The sequence below is a fragment of the Callorhinus ursinus genome, unplaced genomic scaffold (assembly GCF_003265705.2).
Source record: "Callorhinus ursinus isolate GAN/ISIS: 27379988/994484 unplaced genomic scaffold, GSC_fseal_2.0 scaffold21, whole genome shotgun sequence".
In the NCBI taxonomy this organism is placed as follows: Eukaryota; Metazoa; Chordata; class Mammalia; order Carnivora; family Otariidae; genus Callorhinus; species Callorhinus ursinus.
In genome coordinates, this window is record NW_027397083.1 from 24,335,795 (window position 1) to 24,351,435 (window position 15,641).

The window sequence follows — 15,641 nt, forward strand, 5'->3', positions numbered from 1 at the left end:
CCGTGTCTACCGTTGTTTTTTTTTTTTTTTTCCTAATTGGCTAGAGAAATTACTGACTGACTCCTTTCATGATCTCATCCATACTACTTCCTAGGCCTAATATTTAACCCATCTAGCCTCAGTCACTAATAATTACAGCTAGAAAACCTGCTGTAATTATTACTATATTTTATTACCTTTCATGCTTGACCAACTGAAATTGCATTATATATTTATTTGTTTGCTTGTTTATCTCTGCCATTAGCATATAAACTTAATGAGGGCAAAAACTTAAGAAAACTTACGCTTTTTTTCTTTCTTGCTAGACCTCCCAATGCTTCTATATGTGTGTATGTGTGTGTGTACATATGTGTGTGTGTGTGTGTGTGTGTGTGTATACAAACACAGTATATCTGAAACATCTCTCCTCCTCTTGTTTCAGCCAATTCAAACTTAATTCATTCAGTTTTGGCTATCCTTTTGATATTTATTTTGCCAGCAATAAACTTTATTTTATATCCATTGGCAACATCCATAAATTCCTGAGACAGAAGAGAATGCTACCACCCATATAAAACAGATGCCTTGTTACTTTATATGACTCTATTATGATTCATTTAATATTTCTCCAATACCATTTGGGAGTATATATGTATGTATTTTTTAGTTATAAATATGCTGCAATAAGTGTTTGTATGAATTTATGTTTGCCCATTTTTCTGGTTATTTGTTTGGAAGAATTGCTGAGTAAACAACATCTGACAGTTCTTTAACTGTCAACTTGATTTCTTTGGGATTGTAGCAATTTGCATATCTACTGACAAGAATATGCCTCTCTGTGCACATCTTATAATTTTACCTTGCCATTCATTTAGTCTGTTAGCTCCATAGATGAAAAATATTTCAATATAATTTAATTACTGAAGAGGTGAAAGTGTGCGCTCATATTTATTGGTCACTTCCATTTGTTCCCTGGAAAATTGCCTGTCCATGTCCATTTAAAAGTAATCAATATACCAGAGAGGTAAATAATTAGGTATGTTTGTGTGATTGTGGATAAGAGCTCTTCCAGTTACTAAAATATTTACTTTACTCTTGTGCCTCAGGCACTATGACTGCTTTTTTAAAACAACTCTACATCTAGATTTTTATAAATATAGTTCAGACTCATGCCTCCATAGACAAAAATTCTCCCTGCCAATCATTCTTATCCTGATATTTCCTTCATTTGTATTCTTTAGAATATGAGATAAAAGATAAAAGAAAAGTAATTTCTTTGTTCTGTTGAAGCATACTCTTGACTGCATTTTCATAGTTTGTGGAAGTCCTTGGAGAATAATATGTCCTCCTTATAATCTCTCTATATGAGGGTCATAAATTTATATGCCTAAAAATAAAAACAAAAACAAAAATATAACTGTACCTTATTATAAACGTTTTTAAGGCTAGTTCTGTTCATTGACATTTATTCACTTGTGAGAAGAATCTAAGGTGATTAAGGTGATTAATTTTCTTGGAAAATTTGGATTTCTTCCCAACATGTGATTCTATGTTTTTGTTTTTGTTTTATTTTTACTTTTACTCTCACCTCCTTTTTTTTTTTTTTTTTAAGGGAAACTATTTTCCACCAACCTTATTTCCATTTTGTTTGCCTTTGTGGAAGCTTAAAGCCACTCAGTGGCTGTTCCTACCCATTCAGTGGCCTGGGCAATGGGAGCTGTGGACCAGTCTTCAGTGGCCAGCTGAGCGCTCCAGGCTCCAGTAGGGAACTGCTGAATAGGCACATAAGGCCCCTGTATGCCTTCAGACCAATCTGTAACTTCAGGTTGAGAAGCAGTGAACTCAGGAGCTGGAGCAGTCCACTCACCCTGAAATTCCTTCTTGGTCACAGCCTTCTCATCAGTGGCCTGCTTTTCCTTTTCAGTCTTTTCAGGATCTCTGTAGAAGTAGAGATCAGGCATGACTTCCCATGGGTGTTCATGGGAAATGGTGCCAGACAAGCTGAGAACTTCCTGGGCCGGCATCTACCACTTCAGACCCACTGAGTGAGCTCCCTTGTTGTTGCAAGGGATGGCAATGTTCACATATCACAGAGGAGAGTCTGTGTTACATAGAGCAATGGTAGACAGGTTAATATAAGATACCTCTGTAAAAGCCTCTGTGAGAGGCTGAGAGCCCTGCAGAGGCTGGTGGTCAGCCCTGGGATCAGTAACCAACAGAAGTCTTGGCTCCTGGAAGACTATTTGGATCTGTTTCATGAAGCAGCCAGCAATAAGAGTGGCTCCAGTAGCATCAGCAAACTTCAGCACAGCTTGTTGGCCAGTATTCCTGGATGATATGACATTGACATCATCTGAGTTTTATGTGGTAACAATAGCACGAGCTGCCAGAAGCTTCTTCCAGGTTTTCTTCTGATTTATGATGTAGATACCATCACTTCTCCTTTTGGAAAGGATGTACTGTTCCATTTGGAAGTCAAGGTTGGTACCACTTAAATGGGTTCCTGCTGCAAGGAGTTTGAAGACATCCTCCTCCTAGTATGTCAGAGGGGGAGACGAACCATGAGAGATGATGGACTCTGAAAAACTGAGGGTTCTAGAGGGTAGGGGGGTGGGGGGATGGGTTAGCCTGGTGATGGGTATTGAGGAGGGCACGTTTTGCATGGTGCACTGGGTGTTATGAACAAACAATGAATCATGGAACACTGCATCAAAAACTAATGATGTAATATATGGTGATTAACATAACAATAAAAAAATTTAAAAAAAAAAGAAAGAAGATGCTAAAAAAAAAAAAAAAAAAGACATCCTCCTCCTGAACATTTGCAGGCTATCAGGATCTTTGAACGTTGTAAAAGTTTCCCTTTGAGTTATGATGGGAACACAGAACAATGCCATATGGATTTTCCCCGGGATGTGTAGAAAGGCTTTACTCTGAACTTTTTAAGTCAGGCTTGGGGCTACTCCAGTCTTGACCTTCTCACCCCAGGTCTCAGAACGAGGTTCCCTTTTTATCACCCCGTGTCAGGGATACATCTTATCAAACATAGTCTTGTACTTGATTTTCTAGAATTAGTAATGTTTTCTAGTCCTGTCAATATCATGTCCCTTATATTTTCCCCTGGGATTTTATTTCTGTCCCTTATTTCCAGATCACTATGTACTGACTGCTGATAATTATCTGTGACTCCACTCTTTGTGTTCCTCTTTCAGAATTAAGCTGGCTTGGGTCTGCCTGGTGTCTAGTCTTTCTTCAGCCATGCTATCAAGAGTTCCTTTCAATACTCCAAGTGGGGGTGTTCTTGCTAGGGTTCCAGTACAAATTATGGCCTTGCAATTCAGCCCGACTCTACTGTAGTTATGCGACATTTTTGAGGAGTAAAGAAGCATGCTGAAACTGCCAGGGCCAAGTTAAGTTTTTATTAGAGATATACTTATTTCTCTTTTAAGTGACTTCTGTTATATGTGTTTTATTTCTTAAGTCACCCCTCTCTTGTCATTGACAAATCCAAAATTATCAAAAATTGTCCATCCTTTACTAATTGATAAATACATTTTGATGCCAGAATTGCATGGTCATTGAAATGAAATGCATGGCAGCCCTGCAGAGCCAGCAGCCTGATAAGTAGTGATAATTATTTGTCCATAGGACTTAGATTAAGCCAAAGTCATATGGAATACCTATTTCTTCGAGGTGTTTGTGGTTTCTCAGCTTTTCTTATAATGTAGAAACTCAGACACATTTAGCTGCTGTTAATATAAGGAAATTATGCTTGATTTAGAAGGAAATTAGTTATGCACATGCTTGAAGGATCTCCTCTGGTTAAAGCACAGAGTGCCAATTAATTATATCTATAGCAACCATGTAAGTTTCCAGAAAATTATTAGGTTAAAGAGGACTTTTGACAACTGAGTTTAATTTATTTTTATGTCCTGTATAAATGTTATATATTTCTTGTACCTATTATTGTTTTAAAAATGCATAGAGCAAATACAAATTCTATTTCTAACTCTTAAGAATTCTATTGCACAGAGATGGTGACTGGGTTTGATATGAATTGAGGAGAATTTTAAGTGGCTTATGACATTTCAATTTGAAGACTAATATGCATCAATAACATCAGAGATGTGTTGAAATGTGTGAGGACTGAGATTGGGGGAAAGGAAAAAGAAGGTTAATGAAAAGGGTCAGAACTCCTCATTGTAGAGCAAATTTTGAAGTGATTTCTTTCTCATGAATAATGGAGCTGGGCTTCAAGATAAATTTCAGTATATATATAGTAAAATCCACCATGCTCAAAATTCAAAGTGTTTTTCTTTGCGAGTAAATAAATTTTTGTTTTATGTCTTTTAAATACTTTTTTCCTATTTGAGTCAAAGAAATTACATAGTCATTTTTCACAGGCCCCGAGAAGTCTCTTTAATCAAATGAATTGTAAGTTTATTTCCATTACCCTAAAATATAACATTTTTATAGATGAATACTTATAAATATTTGACATCATCTGTGAATAAAAGGGTAAAACCTTGCTCTATTGATTAAAAATCTAATTTCATTTTATGTTGTTTAGCAGCACCCATTTTTTTCCATAGGTTGTTCTGAATAATTGCAAAGAATTATACATACATCCTCTTTTATTTGTAGAGAATTAGTTAACAGGATAGCTAATAAAGGAAATTTTAGAAGTTTTTTTTTAGGAAGTGAATAAAACAGATGAAAAGAAGGAATGGGGAAGAAAGAGAAATGATAAATATGTAGAATAAGGTAAAAAATACATGCTGACTATATTTATAATGTCTTTTGTGGTTGAAAGTAGGAATAGAATTAAAATACATAATAATTAACTTGAAAGCAGCATGATAATTTGTTGTGGACTAATCCCTTCAGTGAGAACAAATAACCAAGCTGGAAAAAAATAAGACAAAAATTATATTTGAGAGCATACCACAATAAAAACTTATTAAGTTATAATTTTGATAGAGAAAGGAAGCTAAGCAAAATGAGCCAGACATTTGGAAACACTTTTCCTATTGAAGTTATTTTCCAATTTGATATGGGAGGTTGGTGGGGCGGGGTGGTTCTTGAGCTGAGAGGCTAAGCAGAAATCTGAGGCTGAACATCTGAGTGTCCAAAATGTATCTTATTTATTTCAGGAGACTAGTAGAATAAAAATTAGAGTTGAGCTCCTGTCATAATAGAGAGGCTCTATAAACACCCAGGATTTTCTACTAGAATTCAAAAGACTATATCCAAGGAGTAAAACTAGACTGGAGATAAACCAGTTGTCACTGAAAATAAATTTGAAGCACCTAATTTCTGATAAGATTAAGGTAATCTACTCCTAACCAAGCTGTCTGCCAGAAGAAACATAAACCCTATCTAGAAGGTACATACACAGATACCAATGAGCTTCATGGTTTTTACCTACAATTCAGTCAAACAACTCCACAGAAACATTTCCAGGTAAGGTGAAGCAGTTTGCAACAGACTAATGTTCCTGTTACACCTAATAAAGCCAAATAAATTACAAAATCATATTTTTAAAGGCATCAGAGGACTTTGGGGGCAACAAGGCCTGGATGAGCTAAAATTCACAGAAAAAAACTGTGTTGTGATGAGTTAAGGATGACCAGCTATTTTTGCTTTCCTTGTAACATTGGCTGGTTTCAGCATGTGGGCTGATGGTCAAACTTGTTCCAGACAAGATACTTTCCACTGGTAGAAAGATACTCCAGTAGTATATTTTGTAGAAACTTGTGGCCAGTGTGACATGTTAACCTTTCAGTGGTCTCAAATTTGAAGCTAGTTCTGAGCTCTGGGTTGCATACAAGGTTGGAAAACTAAGCCAAAAACATATATAAGGGAATTCACTATCTTGCATGATTAGGGGGAAAAAAGATACTCATGGGGAGAGGTCCTGCTTCATGATAAATGTAGTCTCTCTTAGAGATATTTATAAAATTTGAAATTTCATGGGCTGGGAAGCTGAAGAGCTAACTTGGGAAGCCAAGAATAGCTGAGACATATTATTACAGGACTGAGAGACAAGAACAATTAGCCCTGAAAGAATCATGCAGGGAAAATAGGGATAAACTTGCTGTAGACTGAATCTTTCTAAAAATTAATAGCTCCAGCATGAGATAATAAAATATGAATAATAATAAGAGGGAAAAAAAGGCAATAAAGACAGACCTACCAATGAACTGGATATTGGAATTCAGATGTAAACAGTTAACTTGGAACCAGAAAAAGAAAACCAAAAAAATATAAAAGTGTAAGAGACATATGGGACACTGTCAAGTGTGTAAACATACGTGCAAATCAAGTTCCATGGAGAAAAGAGAGAAAAAATGTAGAAAAAGCAGTACTTGAAAATACAATGGCTGAACAGTTTTCTAAAACAAGTGGAAGGCATGAATACACAGATTCAAAAAGTGCAGCAAACTCAGAGTAGTATAAACACACACACACACACACACACACACACACACACAAACACCTCACTTCTACACATCATAGTAAAACTGCTGAAAACTGACACAAAGTAGAATATTGAAAGTATAAAAAAATACATTACTATCAAAAAAAGAAATATTTGTTGATGCTGACCTCTTAATAGAAACAGTAGAAACCAGTGGCAATAGTATGGCATATTTAATGTATTAAGAACAAATAACAGCAACCTAATAATCTCTACTCAGAAAAAAAAATCCTTGAAAATAAAGGTAAGATAGAAGAAGGATATTAGAAGCAAGTAGGCTTACATGTAAAGAAAGGAATTTTTCAGATTATAGTCGATAGCAATGAAAACATAGGATATGTAGGAGAAAATGAAGAAAACTAAAAAGTAAATAAATGGGCAAATATAAGTAAATGTTGATTAAAAATGAAAAACAGTAACTTAATAAAATGAACAATATTACTACTTTGATGAGTTTAGCCCTATGTAGAACTAAAATTTATGGCAAGAAAGATGCATATGGTGGATATAATTTAATAGATGTAGGGGCTCTAACACTATTGGGAAAGATGTAAATATTGTTTTTATTAAACTGTAATAAGATAATGGTTGATGTTACAACCCTCTGAGTAATAATTTAAAAAGAAACAATGTGTAAACAATTTAAACAATGTGTAAATAATTTGAAGAATTAATGTGTAAACAAAGTGTAAGCAATGTTTAATAGAGTTAAAAAACAGATAAATGCATGATTAATTCAAAAGAGAAGGGGGGAAAAGAGGAAAATAAACCAAATCACACAAATGGGAATAAATAATAGGAAGATAAAAGAAAACATAAATACATCATTGATTATAATAAATATATATATAATACTCCAAGTAATTGAGTCAACTTGGGGACTGCATAAAAGTACAAATTCCTCTTACATACTGATTACATGAATGCACTTTAAATACAAGGATGAAACGTTTTTTAAAAATGCTATATAGAAAATCAAAAGCAATTTGGGACAACTACATTAATATCATATAAAGTAGATTTTAATGCAAAAAAACATTATTAGGGATAAAAGAGGAATTTCATAATTTTTGAGGAATTTAAGAAGAAGATGTCGTAATTCTAAATCTATACTGTAAACACATACAAAGCAAGAATTAAGTGAAGAAAAAGGAGAATAGACAGGTTCATAATCATGTTGACATATTTTTTAGCAAACATATCTAAAAACTAGTAGAAAAAGTAAACAAAATTTCTGTAAGGTTAGAAAGCTTAAACAATCTAAGTAATTGATTTAACCTAATTGTCATATTAAACTAGTGTAAACAGTAAATGATAAATATCACAGAATGTATTTTTTATTTTATTTTTTAAAAAAATTTTAAGTAGCCTCCATACACAGATTGGAGCCCAATGTGGTGCTCCAACTCATGACCTTGAGATCAACACCTGAGCTGAAATCAAGAGTTGGCTGCTTAACCTACTGAGCCACCCAGGTGCCCCACAAATATCATAGTATTAAATTTATATTGAATAGTCACCAAACTGACCAGATTCTTACCATAAAGAAAGGTTCAATAAATTTTAACAGTTGGGAATATTCATGGTAAGTTCTTTAACCACAGTAGATCTAAGCTAAATAAAAATCAATAAAAATAATAAACATAAAAATATCAACTAAGTGGAAATTAAACTAAATAATGTGAGGCAAGGAAGATAGTAGCAAATATCTTAAATGAATCTTATAATTAAGTACAAGTAAAAATGTATGAGTCAGCTAATATATAGACTTAAAAGCACACAATAAAAAGGAAGAAAAAGTATATGTAAGTGATGAATCACTAAATTCTACACTTGAAATTAATGTTATACTGTATATTAACTAACTGGAATTTAAATAGAAATGAAAAAAGAAAAAAATGATTTAAATTTTTATATCAAAGACTAGAAAAATCAGCAAGTGAAAATGAAATAAATTAGAAGGACCAACATAAGAAATCAATAAAATGTTAAAGAAATAACAGGAAATCATGAAAACAAGTACAATTTTTAGTGATTCTATAATTTTTCATTTTTGATACTGATATTTAAATGACTTACAATGGCTTGACTTAAAATATTTCAACTTTATGATAGAGTAAAAGCAATACACATTTAATGGAAATGATATTTTGAATCTTGAATTTTGATCTTTATGGTAGAGTAAAAGCAATACACATTTAATGGAAATGATATTCTGAATTTTGAATTTTGATCTTTTCCCAGGCTACAGATATGATAAGATCTTCTGCATTGATTTTGGGCAGATGAAGTGAGCCACAGCTCCCAGTCAGCCCGTGATCATGAGGATAAATAGCTGATACAACTCTTCTATACCCATACAACCATTCTGTTTTTCATTTTCAGTACAGTATTCATAAATTACATGAGATATTCAACACTGTATTACAAAATAGTTTTCGTGTTTTGCCCCGCTGTAAGCAATTTTAAATGTTCTGAGCATGTTAAAGTTAGGCCAGGCTAAGCTTATGATATTCAGTAGGTTAGGTGCATTAAATGCATTTCCAACTTAATGATATTTTCAACTTACAATGGGTTTATTGGTTGTAACTCCATCATAAGTTGAAGAAAATATATTTAGAAGTAAATTTAACAAATAGATATTATGAACATTTTCATTTCATTATATTTGATGATTTGGAGAAAGTGAACAGATTTCTTGTAAATACAACTTTACAAAGATAACAGCAGGAAAAAATAGAAAATCTGAATTGTCTGATCTCAGCTGAGGAAATTAAATCATCATTGAAAACTTTTCCATAAAGACAGATCAGATGGTTTTACCAGTTATTTCTTCCAATATTTTAACAGGGGAATATAACTCTTTAACAAACTCTTCTAGAAAATTCAAAAGAGAGAGAAATTTCCAACTCTTTTTAATAAGACCAACACAAACTTACTTCTAAAACTTGGAAAAGATACAGCAAGTAAGGAAAATTTGGGACAAATTTTTCTCTTGACTATAGATGAAAATTTCCCTAATAAATATTAGCTAATCAAATAGAGTGATAAAAATGAACATTATTAACAAATAGGGTTTATAATGATGTACTGTGTGGTGACTAAATAACATAATTAAAAAAAACAAAAAACCCAAATAAGGTTTATTTTAGGTAAGCAAAGACAATTTATCATTAAAAAATCAAACAGTATAATTCACCACAATTGAAGAAAAAATCCTATGATTGTTTTGATAAATATAGATAAAGCGAATGAAAAAAATTTCTTATAAAATTCATCAAAAAAACCCAAAAACTATAAGTGTCACTTTTGCTTCCAGTCTTTTTTTAACCATTTAGTTTTTCTTCTAAACAGTAAAAACACATAACTAATAAAAATAAAATATAATAAAATTCAGCAAAATTGAAATTAAGGGAACATCTTTCTTTTACATACATGCACACAACTTCACACATAATACTAAATAAAAACTCAGTGAATTCAATGGAGAAATATTCAGTGTAATCTCTAAGGCTGAAAGCAAAACACAAATGCCCTTTAGTACCAGCTCTGTTCAGCCAGTGTTCTAAAACAGGGAGAAAAAATAGAAAGAATATGAACTGGAATAGGAATAATAAGAGAAATTTCCAGATAATAAAGTTATAAATGTTGAAGATTTTTCAGAAAATAAATATTTAAATTAAGTTAACTTAGCAAGATCCTTCAATACAACTTCTCTTTATAATAACCAGTTTTATTTTTATATGAACAAAAAGAATAAGCTGAAAAAATGTAAAAGTTATCATATAGTAGCAAAAATTTCAGCAATTACCTGAAAACAAATTTAACAAAAAAATGAACAAGACATTAATATTAAAAAGTCCAAAAAATGAGAAAAATTAAAGGTTTAATAAATGAAGCAATACACCACTATGAATTTAAAGAGTAATTTTTATAATTATGGCAGTACCCTTTAAAATGATCCTGAGATTGCAAACAATCTCAATTAAAATACTAACAGACTTGTTTGTTAGTTTTTGTAGCAATTAACAAATTGACTTCAGGCATTTACACATAAATGCAAAGGGCAATGTTCAGACAACATTCTAAAGCTAAATGAAATTTGTTAGCTCTACAGTACCAGATATAAAACCCATTATAAACATACAGTAATGAAGGCAGTATAGTATTGGCACAAGGACAGACAAACCTGCCAATGGAAGCATTTAGAATCACTGAAAATGATTCCATTCTCATATGGTCATCTGTTTTATGACTAGGTGATAGTGCAGTGAGGAAAGGATGATCTTTGCATGAATGGATGGATTGGACATTCATAGAGAAAAAAGATATGTACGCTACTATTTTACACAATTCATAAAAACTAATCCCAGAATTGTTTATCAAAAAGTAATATAGTTGGGCACCTGGGTGGCTCAGTCGTTAAGTGTCCGCCTTCGGCTTAGGTCATGATCCCAGGTTCCTGGGATCAAGCCCCATATGGGGCTCCCTGCTCAGTGGGAAGCCTGCTTCTCCCTCTCCCACTCCCCCCTGCTTGTGTTCCCTCTCTTGCTGTCTCTGTCAAATAAAGAAATAAATTTTTTTAAAAAAAGTAATATAGCAAATTTAGAAAATTACCTCATAGAATCTTCTTGGAGTGGACATTTTTTTTTTCTGAAAGAAGGTTCTAATTGTACTAACCATAAAGGAAAAAATAACTTGTACTGTTTTAAGATAAAAAATTTCAGAGGATCAAATGGCATTATTGAATGTGTGATAATCAAGCTAAAGACTTGAACAAGATATTTGCAATGCATGTACTGAACAAAGAATTTATATTCAAATCCATAAAAAAACTACTAGATTAATTAAAAAGACAATGACAGACAACTAAAAGAAAAATGTGCAAAAACATGAATTGGCTCCTCACAAAATAGGGATATGAAAGTGTAATAAAAATAGAAAAAGTTTCTTAATCGTATTAGTCTTTGGAATATGCAATTTAAAGCAACCACTGAATATCACTACACACTAAAATGGTTAAATTGAAAAATTTAAAAATGCTACCAAATGTCGATGAGGATATGGAACAATTGAAGCTTTCCTAAATTAAATGTAGAAGTATAAATTGGTACATGCATTTTTGAAAATTGTTTCCTAGTATCTACTAATGCTGAATATATGATCCACCCCTACATATATACACAAAAGGTATGTCTACATATGGTCTTAAATGAATGTACATGCACACACACACACACACACACACACACAGATGCTTTTAGAAGAATTATTTGTAATAGTTAAAACTGGAAATACTCTAATGCCTATCTAGGACAGAATGAATGAAAAATTGTGGCATATTCATACAATAATATGTTGCACATCACAAGAATAAATGAACTTCAACTACACAGAACAAAATGGAGGACTTACAAGTTTAATATTGAGCAAAAGTAGCCAGACAAATAGGTCATGCTGTATGATTCATTTGTAAAAAAATTTACATCAGGCAAGACTAATATAAGTACTTAATAGTTATGATAGTATTGCCCTTTGGGTGAGCAGTTGTTACTAAGAGAAGCACAGAGACTTCTGATGTCCTGGTTTCTTTATAATGGTGCTGTCTACACGAATGGGTTCCCTGTGATCAAAATATTTCATCCCTACCATAATGATTTCTGCATTTTTTGGTATATAAGCTTAAGTTAAATTTACTAAACAAAACAAACAAACAAAAACCTTATAGAATGCAGCTGACACCATTCTTAGACTGAAATTAATATAGCTATACATGCATATTTTAGAAAAGAAGACTAAAAGTCAGTGATCTAAGGAGTCATCTAAAAAGTGAGAAAAGGAACAGCAAACTAAACATACTAAACAATGAAGGATATAATGAAAGTAAGAATGGAAAATAATTAAATAAACAGAACAGAGAAGATTTATAATATAATTTGTTTCAGAATTTTGTTTTAAGGGGTGCTTGGGTGGCTCAGTCATTAATTGTCTGCCTTCGGCTCGGGTCATGATCCAAGGATCCTGGGAATGAGCCCCACATCAGGCTCCCTGCTCCACGGGAAGCCTACTTCTCCCTCTCCCACTCCCCCTGCTGTGTTCCCTCTCTCACTGTGTCTCTCTCTGTCAAATAAATAAATAAAATCTTTAAAAATAATGTGCCTTTTATAAAAGATAATATGTGATTATTTTGGAATAATTTTCAGATCCACCCTAATCAAATTAATTTAATAAAGACCTCTTCTACCTGAATTCTCTCAGTTGTACTCAGAGAAGTGACTGTTAAACATTCTTTGTGTTTTCTTGTAGATAAGTGTATATACAAGTGAATATATAATATGATATATAACATAATTACTTTCAGGAATGGGATTATTTTATACTTATTACACAATTTGTTTTCTTATTTATTGTAGATAATATACATCCCTTGTCTGCAAAAACAATCTATTTATATGTCTATATCTATATAAAAATGTACTGATACATAAAATGATATATCACCTTTAAAAATTCTTATTTAACTATACCATGGGTACACAAAAATCCACCCATCATAAATGTACAAATCAATGCTATCACAAAACAACCAAACCTTTGGAATTAGCTCCAGTTCAAAAAACTTAAAACAGAAGCCATGACAAGGATATATAAAATTTGTTTTGTTTGTTTGTTTTTGTTTTTTATCTTGTAAAGAGAAGAAGCCAATATCCCTGATGAACGTGGATGCAAAAATTCTCACCAAGGGGTTCCTGGGTGGTTCAGTCATTAGGCATCTGCCTTTGGCTCAGGTCATAATCCCAGGGTCCTGGGATTGAGCCCCGCATGGGGATCCCTGCTCCACGGGAAGCCTGCTTCTCCTTCTCCCACTCTCCCTGCTTGTGTTCCCTGTCTCACTGTCTCTCTCTCTGTCAGAAAATAAATAAAATCTTCAAAAATAAAGAGTCTGTTTCTTGGTTTGCCTCTCTCTCTTAAAAAAAAAAAAAATTCTCACCAAAATACTAGCCAATAGGATCCAACAGTACATTAAAAGGATTATTCACCACAACCAAGTGGGATTTATCCCTGGGCTGCAAGGTTGGTTCAACATCCACAAATCAATCAGTGTGATACAATACATTAATAAAAGAAAGAACAAGAATCACATGATCCTCTCAATAGATGTAGAAAAAGCATTTGACAATGTACAGCAACCTTTCTTGATGAAAACTCTTCAGAGTCTAGGGATAGAGGGTACATACCTCAATATCATAAAAGCCATCTATGAGAAACCCACAGCAAGTATCATTCTCAATGGGGAGAAACTGAGCACTTTCCCCCTAAAGTCAGGAACACGGCAGGGATATCCACTATCACCACTGCTATTCAACATAGTAGTAGAAGTCCTAGCCACAGCAATCAGACAGTAAAAAGAAATCAAAGGCATCCAAATCGGCAAAGAGGAAGTCAAACTCTCACTCTTTGCAGATGATATGATACTTTATGTGGAAAACCCAAAAGACTCCACCCCAAAACTGCTAGAACTCATACAGGAATTCAGTAAAGTGGCAGGATATAAAATCAATGCACAGAAATCAGTGGCATTCCTATACACCAACAACAAGATAGAAGAAAGAGAAATTAAGGAGTTGATCCCATTTACAAGTACACCCAAAACCATAAGATACCTAGGAATAAATCTAACCAAAGAGGCAAAGGATCTGTACTCAGAAAACTATAAAATACTCATGAAAGAAACTGAGGAAGACACAAAGAAATGGAAAAACGTTCCATGCTCATGGATTGGAAAAACAAATATTGTGAAGATGTCAATGCTACCTAGAGCAATCTACACATTTAATGCAATCCGCATAGAAATACCATCCACCTTTTTCAAAGAAATGGAACAAATAATCCTAAAATTTGTATGGAACCAGAAAAGACCCCCAATAGCCAGAGGAATGTTGAAAAAGAAAAGCAAAGCTGGTGGCATTACAATTCCGGACTTCCAGCTCTATTACAAAGCTGTCATCATCAAGACAGTATGGTACTGGCACAAAAACAGACACACAGATCAATGGAACAGAATAGAGAGCCCAGAAATGGACCCTCAACTCTATGGTCAACTAATCTTCGACAAAGCAGGAAAGAATGTCCAATGGAAAAAAAACAGCCTCTTCAACAAATGGTGTTGGGAAAATTGGACAGCCACATGCAGAAGAATGAAACTGGACCATTTCCTTACACCACACACAAAAGTAGACTCAAAATGGTTGAAAGACTTCAATGTGAGATAGGAGTACATCAAAATCCTAAAGGAGAATACAGGTAGCAACCTCTTTGACCTCAGCGGCAGCAAGTTCTTCCTAGAAGCATTGCCAAAGGCAAGGGAAACAAGGGCAAAATTGAACTCTTGGGACTTCATCAAGATAAAAAGCTTTTACACAGCCAAAGAAGCAGTCAACGAAACCAAAAGACATCTGACAGAATGAGAGAAGATATTTGCAAATGACATATCAGATAAAGGGCTATATCCAAAATCTATAAAGAACTTATTAAACTCAACACCCAAAGAACAAATGATCCAATCAAGAAATGGGCAGAAGACATGAACAGACATTTTTCCAAAGAAGACCTCCAAATGGCCAACAGACACATGAAAAAGTGCTCAACATCAATCGGCATAATGGAAATCCAAATCAAAACCTCAATGAGATACCACCTCACACCAGTCAGAATGGCTAAAATTAACAAGTCAGGAAATGACAGATGTTGGCGGGGATGTGGAGAAAGGGGAACCCTCCTACACTGTTGGTGGGCATGCAAGCTGGTGCAGCCACTCTGGAAAACAGTATGGAGGTTCCTCAAACAGTTGAAAATAGAGCTACCCTACGACCCAGTAATTGCACTACTGGGTATTTACCCCAAAGATACAAATGTAGGGATCCGATGGGGTACATGCACCCTGATGTTTATAGCAGCAATGTCCACAATAGCCAAACTATGGAAAAGGCCCAGATGTCCATCGACAGATGAATGGATAAAGAAGAGGTGGTATGTATATATACAATGGAATATTATGCAGCCATCAAAAGGAATGAGATCTTGCCATCTCATGGATGAAACGACGTGGATGGAACTGGAGGATATTATGCTGCGCGAAATAAGTCAATCAGAGAAAGACATGTATCATATGACCTCACTG

The 15,641-nt window shown here is 33.8% G+C and overlaps 1 pseudogene; it reads right to left on the reverse strand.

Annotated features, from left to right (window-relative positions):
* Window positions 1-1,643: 1,643 nt before the first annotated feature.
* The window catches only part of LOC112829792 (small ribosomal subunit protein uS2-like), a 19,757-nt pseudogene continuing 5,759 nt past the window's right edge, over window positions 1,644-15,641 (reverse strand).